This window comes from Sander lucioperca, chromosome 17, assembly GCF_008315115.2.
Source record: "Sander lucioperca isolate FBNREF2018 chromosome 17, SLUC_FBN_1.2, whole genome shotgun sequence".
In the NCBI taxonomy this organism is placed as follows: Eukaryota; Metazoa; Chordata; class Actinopteri; order Perciformes; family Percidae; genus Sander; species Sander lucioperca.
Window position 1 is genome coordinate 7,156,690 of NC_050189.1, and position 9,235 is coordinate 7,165,924.

The following is a 9,235-nucleotide window of genomic DNA, read 5'->3' on the forward strand; positions in this document are numbered from 1 at the left end:
TACTGGCAATCAGTTAACCTTTGATATCCTAGAGTAAACACACATTGCTCTGCTTTTTTATTGATCTTTTAGTAACTTCACAAATATTCATGTGTTTTAGTTGGTATTGTAGCAAATCAACTGAGAAATTAAGTTAATTAGAGGAAATCATTTGAATTAAAGATATTCAAATTATTATAGAATATAGAAAACCCCTCTCTTCCCAGTGAGCTCCCTACTTAACCCGGAGGACAACACAAGGGTTAAAGGAGCCGCAGTCTCTAGTGAATGTCTCCACATTGTGGGTCACCACAAACCACTATTTAATTCTCACGTCTGGTTTGAAGAGGCCTTTATCACAATGTTATCTCTGTGTGGGTTACTTATCTTACATCGGGATATAAACAGTGCAGAGATTACTTACAGTGAGGAAAATAAGTATTTGAACACCCTGCTATTTTGCAAGTTCTCCCACTTAGAAATCATGGAGGGGTCTGAAATTGTCATCGTAGGTGCATGTCCACTGTGAGAGACAATCTAAAAACAAAAATCCAGAAATCACAATGTATGATTTTTTAACTATTTATTTGTATGATACAGCTGCAAATAAGTATTTGAACACCTGAGAAAATCAATGTTAATATTTGGTACAGTAGCCTTTGTTTGCAATTACAGAGGTCAAACGTTTCCTGTAGTTTTTCACCAGGTTTGCACACACTGCAGGAGGGATTTTGGCCCACTCCTCCACACAGATCTTCTCTAGATCAGTCAGGTTTCTGGGCTGTCGCTGAGAAACACGGAGTTTGAGCTCCCTCCAAAGATTCTCTATTGGGTTTAGGTCTGGAGACTGGCTAGGCCACGCCAGAACCTTGATATGCTTCTTACAGAGCCACTCCTTGGTTATCCTGGCTGTGTGCTTCGGGTCATTGTCATGTTGGAAGACCCAGCCTCGACCCATCTTCAATGCTCTAACTGAGGGAAGGAGGTTGTTCCCCAAAATCTCGCAATACATGGCCCCGGTCATCCTCTCCTTAATACAGTGCAGTCGCCCTGTCCCATGTGCAGAAAAACACCCCCAAAGCATGATGCTACCACCCCCATGCTTCACAGTAGGGATGGTGTTCTTGGGATGGTACTCATCATTCTTCTTCCTCCAAACACGGTTAGTGGAATTATGACCAAAAAGTTCTATTTTGGTCTCATCTGACCACATGACTTTCTCCCATGACTCCTCTGGATCATCCAAATGGTCATTGGCAAACTTAAGACGGGCCTTGACATGTGCTGGTTTAAGCAGGGGAACCTTCCGTGCCATGCATGATTTCAAACCATGACGTCTTAGTGTATTACCAACAGTAACCTTGGAAACGGTGGTCCCAGCTCTTTTCAGGTCATTGACCAGCTCCTCCCGTGTAGTTCTGGGCTGATTTCTCACCTTTCTTAGGATCACTGAGACCCCACGAGGTGAGATCTTGCATGGAGCCCCAGTCCGAGGGAGATTGACAGTCATGTTTAGCTTCTTCCATTTTCTAATGATTGCTCCAACAGTGGACCTTTTTTCACCAAGCTGCTTGGCAATTTCCCCGTAGCCCTTTCCAGCCTTGTGGAGGTGTACAATTTTGTCTCTAGTGTCTTTGGACAGCTCTTTGGTCTTGGCCATGTTAGTAGTTGGATTCTTACTGATTGTATGGGGTGGACAGGTGTCTTTATGCAGCTAACGACCTCAAACAGGTGCATCTAATTTAGGATAATAAATGGAGTGGAGGTGGACATTTTAAAGGCAGACTAACAGGTCTTTGAGGGTCAGAATTCTAGCTGATAGGTGTTCAAATACTTATTTGCAGCTGTATCATACAAATAAATAGTTAAAAAAATCATATATTGTGATTTCTGGATTTTTTTTTTTAGATTATGTCTCTCACAGTGGACATGCACCTACGATGACAATTTCAGACCCCTCCATGATTTCTAAGTGGGAGAACTTGCAAAATAGCAGGGTGTTCAAATACTTATTTTCCTCACTGTATATGATCCATAGCACGCAGCTTTATTTATTAAACAGTTTCACAAAATACACACATTCATTTACATGAACACATTTATAAAAAATTAAATTAATCAATGTAATAGTTTATTCCATTTTCCAGTCATCATGACAATGTCTTCATTGTTCTTGATGAGATTCAACCCTGAATCATATGCTCCTCCTGTCACGATTCTCTAGGGCTGAACCCAGAAGCAGACCAGGACAAGGTGAGTTGAGATAAGGTGAGTATTTATTTACAGAATTAAATGTGGTTGCAGGAGAATCCAGGTGACGAAGCAGGCAGTGGAGGTGAGTAGGTGAAAGAGAATGAGCTGATCCAAACTTGATACGGCAGAGGTGGAGTGAATCTTCCGGGAGAGTAACTGCAGACAGAAGAGACGGAGGTAAGTGAGTGGCACAAACAAATAACAAAGTAGCAAAACTGACTTTAAGCAAACTAAGGCTGAGACGCTGGCACAACATACTGTTGGTGGCTAACGATCTGGCAGGGAATGGATGTCAGGTCAGCGCTTAAGTAGTGAGAGGTGGTGATCAGGACCAGGTGTGCAGGTAGCTGATGAGATGCAGGTGTGGGTAGTTGAAGATCTCCTGCCAAGCAATGTTGCCAGGCAACCGGACAGGGTGCGTTCAGGAAAACAGGAAAACAGGATCCAGGGCAGAATACAGGCAACTCAAGCAGAAAACAGACTCAGACAGCGGGATTCGTGACAGTACCCCCCCTCCGACGAACGCCACCGGGCGGACTACCCGGAGCGCCAGGATGAAGGCGGTAGAAGTCACGCAGAAGGTCATCATCCAGGATTTGACGTCGAGGAATCCAACTCCTCTCTTCAGGACCATAACCCTCCCAGTCCACGAGATACTGGAAACCCCGACCCCTTCGCCTAGAATCCATGATGCGGCGCACCGTGTAGACAGGACCACCTCCGATCATCCGAGGAGGAGGAGGACGAGGAGGAGGGGGCAACAGAGGACTGAGAAGAACAGGCTTGAGGCAGGAGACATGAAAGGCGAGATGGACTCGGAGTGTCTTGGGCAATTTGAGTCGAACCACAGCAGGATTAATGACCTTCTCCACAACAAACGGACCAATGAACTTAGGTGCCAGTTTCCTTGATTCTGTCCGCAGAGGAAGGTCCCGTGTTGCCAACCAGACCTTATCTCCAATGGTATAAACGGGAGCAGGGATACGGCGACGATTAGCCTGGAGCTGATACCGATCCGAAACTCTGAGGAGGGACCGTCTGGCCCGATGCCAGGTCCGGTGGCAACGGCGAATATGGGCTTGGACAGAGGGAACCGAGAGATCCTTTTCCTGTGAAGGAAACAATGGAGGTTGGTAACCGTAAAGGCACTGGAAGGGAGACATCCCAGTGGCAGATGTAGGAAGAGTATTATGGGCATACTCGACCCATGGCAACTGAGATGCCCAAGAGGTGGGGTTGGAGGAGACCAGGCAGCGAAGTGTGGATTCCATCTTTTGGTTGGCTCTCTCAGCTTGTCCATTTGATTGGGGGTGAAATCCAGACGTGAGACTGACAGTTGCTCCAATGGCCAAACAAAAGGATTTCCAAACAGCAGATGTGAACTGAGGACCACGGTCAGAAACAATGTCACTGGGCAGACCGTGGACCCTGAAAATTTCCCTAACGAGGATTTCGGACGTCTCAGTGGCAGAGGGAAGTTTTGAGACAGGAACAAAGTGGGCGAACTTGCTGAATCTGTCCACAATAGTCCGAATGACCGTGTTCCCATCAGATGAGGGCAACCCAGTGACAAAGTCCAGAGCCAGATGCGACCATGGTCGCCGGGGAATAGGTAGAGGATGAAGAAGTCCAGAGCTGGACCGATTGGCGCTCTTGTTCTGCGCACAAACTGGACAGGCAGCAACAAAACTCCGGGTATCTTCACCCATAGCAGGCCACCAAAATCGTCTGCGTAGTAATGCCATTGTCCGAGCCACGCCAGGGTGACAAGCCATCTTGTTGGCGTGGGCCCACTGGAGAACTGCAGACCGGACAGATTCAGGTACAAATAACCGACCGGGTGGACCATTACCGGGACCGGGCTGCGTCCGAAGGGCTGCCATGACTTCCTCCTCAATCCTCCAAGTAACCGCTCCAACGACTAACTCCCGGGGAAGAATAGTCTCAGTTTTGGCCCCACTCTCCTCCTTCTTGGAGAACATCCGTGACAAGGCGTCCGCCTTGCCGTTCTTGGAGCCAGGTCTGAAAGTCAGGGAAAAATTAAAACGTCCAAAAAACAAAGCCCACCTGGCCTGACGGGAGTTGAGGCGTCTAGCAGATTGCACATAAGCAAGATTCTTGTGGTCAGTCCAGACAAACGGTTGCTCTGCCCCCTCCAACCAGTGGTGCCACTCCTCCAAGGCGAGTTTAACTGCGAGGAGCTCCCGATTTCCCACATCATAATTTCTCTCAGCAGGCGAAAGACGACGAGAGTAGAAGGCACAGGGGTGGAGTTTACTGTCGGTGGAGCTTCGCTGGGACAAGATGGCGCCAACCCCCACATCAGAAGCGTCCACTTCCACAACAAACTGACGGGAAGTGTCAGGTTGAGAGAGAATAGGGGCGTTGGTGAATCGGCTCTTCAACTCCAGGAATGCTCGGTCCGCCTCCGGGTTCCAACAGAATGTTCTGGTGCTTGAAGTCAGGGTAGTCAAAGGAGCGGCCACACGGCTGTAGTCACGGATGAATCTTCGATAGAAGTTCGCAAATCCCAGGAACCGCTGGAGCTGCAATCTCGAACCGGGCTGGGGCCAATCAAGAACCGCTCTGACCTTCTCTTGGTCCATCCTTATCTCCCCCTTGGAGATGATGTATCCGAGGAAGGATGTGGTGTGGGCGTGGAAGTCACACTTCTCGGCTTTCACAAACAGACGGTTCTCCAATAACCGCTGCAGGACCTGCTTGACATGCTGGATGTGACTGGAAAGGTCCTTAGAAAAAATGAGAATATCATCCAGATAAACAAATACAAAGAGACCGATCATATCTCTCAGGACGTCATTCACCATACTCTGGAAAACAGCTGGAGCATTGGTCAGTCCAAACGGCATCACTTGGTACTCGAAATGTCCCATAGGTGTGTTGAATCCAGTCAACCACTCGTCCCCCTCTCTGATACGGACCAGATGATATGCATTGCGTAAATCAAGCTTAGTGAACACAGTAGCACCCTGTAAGGAGTCGAAAGCAGAGTTCATCAAAGGCAGGGGATACTTGTTCTTGACCGTGATATCATTCAAACCCCGATAATCAATACAAGGTCGAAGAGAGCCATCCTTCTTACTCACGAAAAAGAAGCCAGCTCCCAGGGGTGATGAGGAGGGACGAATGAGACCGGCAGCAAGAGATTCCTTTATGTAGGTCTCCATGGCTTCGCGTTCAGGTCGAGAGATACTGTACAACCGTCCTTTAGGGTAGGCAGCTCCAGGGATCAGATTAATTGCATTGTCATAAGGTCGGTGGGGAGGAAGTGACAGCGCCCTCTGTTTGCTGAAAACTTCACCCAAATCATGATAGGTTTCAGGAACTAGGGACAAATCTGGAGAAGCAGAATCACTGGCCAGACTGGGAACAGATTGAGAATAGGCAGTTTTCAGGCAGTTAGCATGACATTCGATACTCCAACTATTTACCTTGCCAGTCACCCAGTCAATTGTGGGATTGTGTTCCTTAAGCCAGGGATAACCAAGAACCAGAGGGGCACGGGGAGATGGCAGAATAAAGAAGGAGATGAATTCAGAATGGTTACCTGACAGCAGCATTTTAACAGGTTCAGTCCTCATAGTAATGCGTGCCAACAGTCTGCCGTCCAGAGTAGTAGCTTCCATGGCTTCCGGTAATTGCTCCTTGGAAAGCCCCAGCTGTTCCACCAAGTCGGCATCTATAAAACTGTCGTCAGCACCTGAATCGATTCAAACGTTTATCTCTAAAATCTGATTATTGTTCATGAGGGTAGCAGGAACACGGGGTCTGACAGGATTATCGGGAGACTGAAACTGGCTCGCTAAAAGTCCTCCCAAACTTAGCGAGCCGGGCCGTTTAACGGGCACTGGGGACAGGTGGAGATGTAATGCCCCAAGTCACCACAGTAAAGGCAGCTGTTGGTCTCACGTCTACGTTGGCGCTCCACCGTGGTTAGTCCGTGCCGCCCCACTTGCATGGGTTCAGGATCTGAAGGCAGAAATTCTCCTCTAATCTCGTGTGGTAAAGAATGATTAGTCTTTCCTGGTCTATTATCCGCCTTGGATGGTAACAGAGAACGTGATTGGTTGGAAGACCCCCATCGTTTCTCCCTCCTTCTCTCTCGGATTCTGTTATCCACCCGAATAGATAACACTATCAGACTGTCCAGATCACTGGGCTCAGGGTAAGAAATCAGTTCATCTTTTAGTTGCTCGGACAACCCCTGATAAAAAGCCGTTAGTAGTGATTTCTCATTCCACTCACTCTCCACTGCCAATGTTCTGAATTCAATTACAAAATCTGCCACACTGCGAGCTCCTTGTTGAAGAGAAAACAGACGATTAGCTGCGTCCCTACCACGGACGGGGTGGTCAAACAGCTTCCTCATCTCTGCCGTGAACTCCTGGTAAGACGCCATACAGATGTCCTGTCGTTCCCATAAGGCCGAAGCCCAGTCCAGAGCTCTACCACGCAGCAATTCAATCATGAAAGCAATCCTGGCTTTGTCTGTGGCGTATGAGTTGGGCTGCAAGTCAAACACTAATCCACACTGCATGAGAAATGAACGACATCTTCCTAAATCCCCGTCGTACTTATCTGGCGTCGGTACCTTGGGTTCACGGAAGAAAACAGCTCCAGAAGTGGCAGGCGAGGGGGATGAAACAGGTGGTGGATTCACAGCCGGCAAACTGAGCTGATCCTGGATCCTCGTCAGACTGGCAGAAAGGTTCCGAACTGAAGACGCTATCTCCTGTAGCGCCGTGCTGTGTTGTCCCAACATATTCCCTTGTTGGGAAATGGCATGGCGAACGGGGTCCAAGTCCGCTGGGTTCATTCTTGGCCGGATCGTTCTGTCACGATTCTCTAGGGCTGAACCCAGAAGCAGACCAGGACAAGGTGAGTTGAGATAAGGTGAGTATTTATTTACAGAATTAAATGTGGTTGCAGGAGAATCCAGGTGACGAAGCAGGCAGTGGAGGTGAGTAGGTGAAAGAGAATGAGCTGATCCAAACTTGATACGGCAGAGGTGGAGTGAATCTTCCGGGAGAGTAACTGCAGACAGAAGAGACGGAGGTAAGTGAGTGGCACAAACAAATAACAAAGTAGCAAAACTGACTTTAAGCAAACTAAGGCTGAGACGCTGGCACAACATACTGTTGGTGGCTAACGATCCGGCAGGGAATGGATGTCAGGTCAGCGCTTAAGTAGTGAGAGGTGGTGATCAGGACCAGGTGTGCAGGTAGCTGATGAGATGCAGGTGTGGGTAGTTGAAGATCTCCTGCCAAGCAATGTTGCCAGGCAACCGGACAGGGTGCGTTCAGGAAAACAGGAAAACAGGATCCAGGGCAGAATACAGGCAACTCAAGCAGAAAACAGACTCAGACAGCGGGATTCGTGACACCTCCAGCGTGATAGAAGATAGTAAAATAATAAACACCTGCAACAGGTGCAGTGAAGATACCTGTGGAAACAGCAGAAATCAAACACAATAATCAGTAGATTTCAGAACTTAATATTAATGTTTTGTTTTGTTTTTTTTAGATTTTTTTTGTTGTGTAGAGACAGTGGATAGACATGAAATGGGGAGAGAGATGGGGGATGACACGCAGCAAAGGGCAGCAGGTCGGATATTAATGTTTTGCCTCACAGCCAAATAAAACTAAATATATTTGTTATCTTCCTCAATTGTTGGGTTTCGATGTGTTCTTAGACATCTTGATTAGTAGACAGGAAGGCAGTCCATTTTTCTTTAGGTTAGCATATTTTGGTATTTGATAGCCTTAGTTTATTTGTTTCACAGAACATAAACTAATTACATTGAAGAAAAACAAAAATACATGTGAGGAATGTTAGAAACCTGTAATGGTTTATATAAAAACCACAAAGTACATACACTAATGTAGACGTACACAATCAAAAATAGTATTTGTACTTTGTGTTACCTTCTGTGCTTAACGTGCATCTTCTTCTGATAAACCTATCTAGCCAGGATTCTCTCTCTCTCTCTCTCTCTCTCTCTCTCTCTCTCTCTCTCTCTCTCATTATTCATATATCATTGATAATGATGCACATTTGGCCTAAACCTGCAGAAGTATATTACAGTACCACGGTATCACAGCGGTAGGTAGTACTTTTTTTGTTTTCAGATTTTGGCCTTGGTTAGGGGGAGGGCCCCAGTCCCAGCTTTATTTAGTATTTACTTTGGGGGGTCACATTTGTTAAAATAAAATTATTGTTTATCAGTTATTCCTTGACTCTTCCGACCTCTTTAAAACGAGAACCCTTCTGGTGCACACACCAAAGCCTCGACAACTTTTTCAAATTGTATCGATTTTACTTGTTTATCACTTTTCTGAAGACTAAAGTTGTGTCTGTGTTGAAGGGTCCAGTGGCTGTATCTCCTCCTCCTGATGCTGCGCTGAACACCACCTTGGTACTTTCTGCGTGAAAAAACAAATCATTCTGATCACAAACGTATATTTCCAGTGTCCTCTCATAAGAAACATGAGCATCAGTTGTTTCTATGTAATAGACCTTTTTCACAGCAGACATGTTGACATGTCATAGAAGGAAAAGCACAGGTGTATTCAAAACCATTAGTGATGGCTGCATTCCACTTAGGAGAGGCCCTGGTATTGTGCATGCTGACTCACTGAGATAGCTTACTGGGACACTTGATGGAATTGAGCCATTGTTAAGGTTATCAATTTCAGCTGTGCTTTTCCTACTATGACAAGTCAAAATGTCTGCTGTGAAAAAGGTCCATAGTGACTAGAAACTTCTAGAAATGATACGTGAATTATGACTTGTCTTTAAGAAGACATGTTTTATAGCACTACTTCCATCTGTAGGCAAGACGATGCTTTGTTTCAATTAAAGTAATTGTGTGTATTCCATCACAATACACAACATGCTGAATATATTTTTAAATACAATCTTAAAAATATACTTTACCTTTGTTCTTCAGTTCCTGAATCTGGGTTTCACTGTCCGCCAGTTT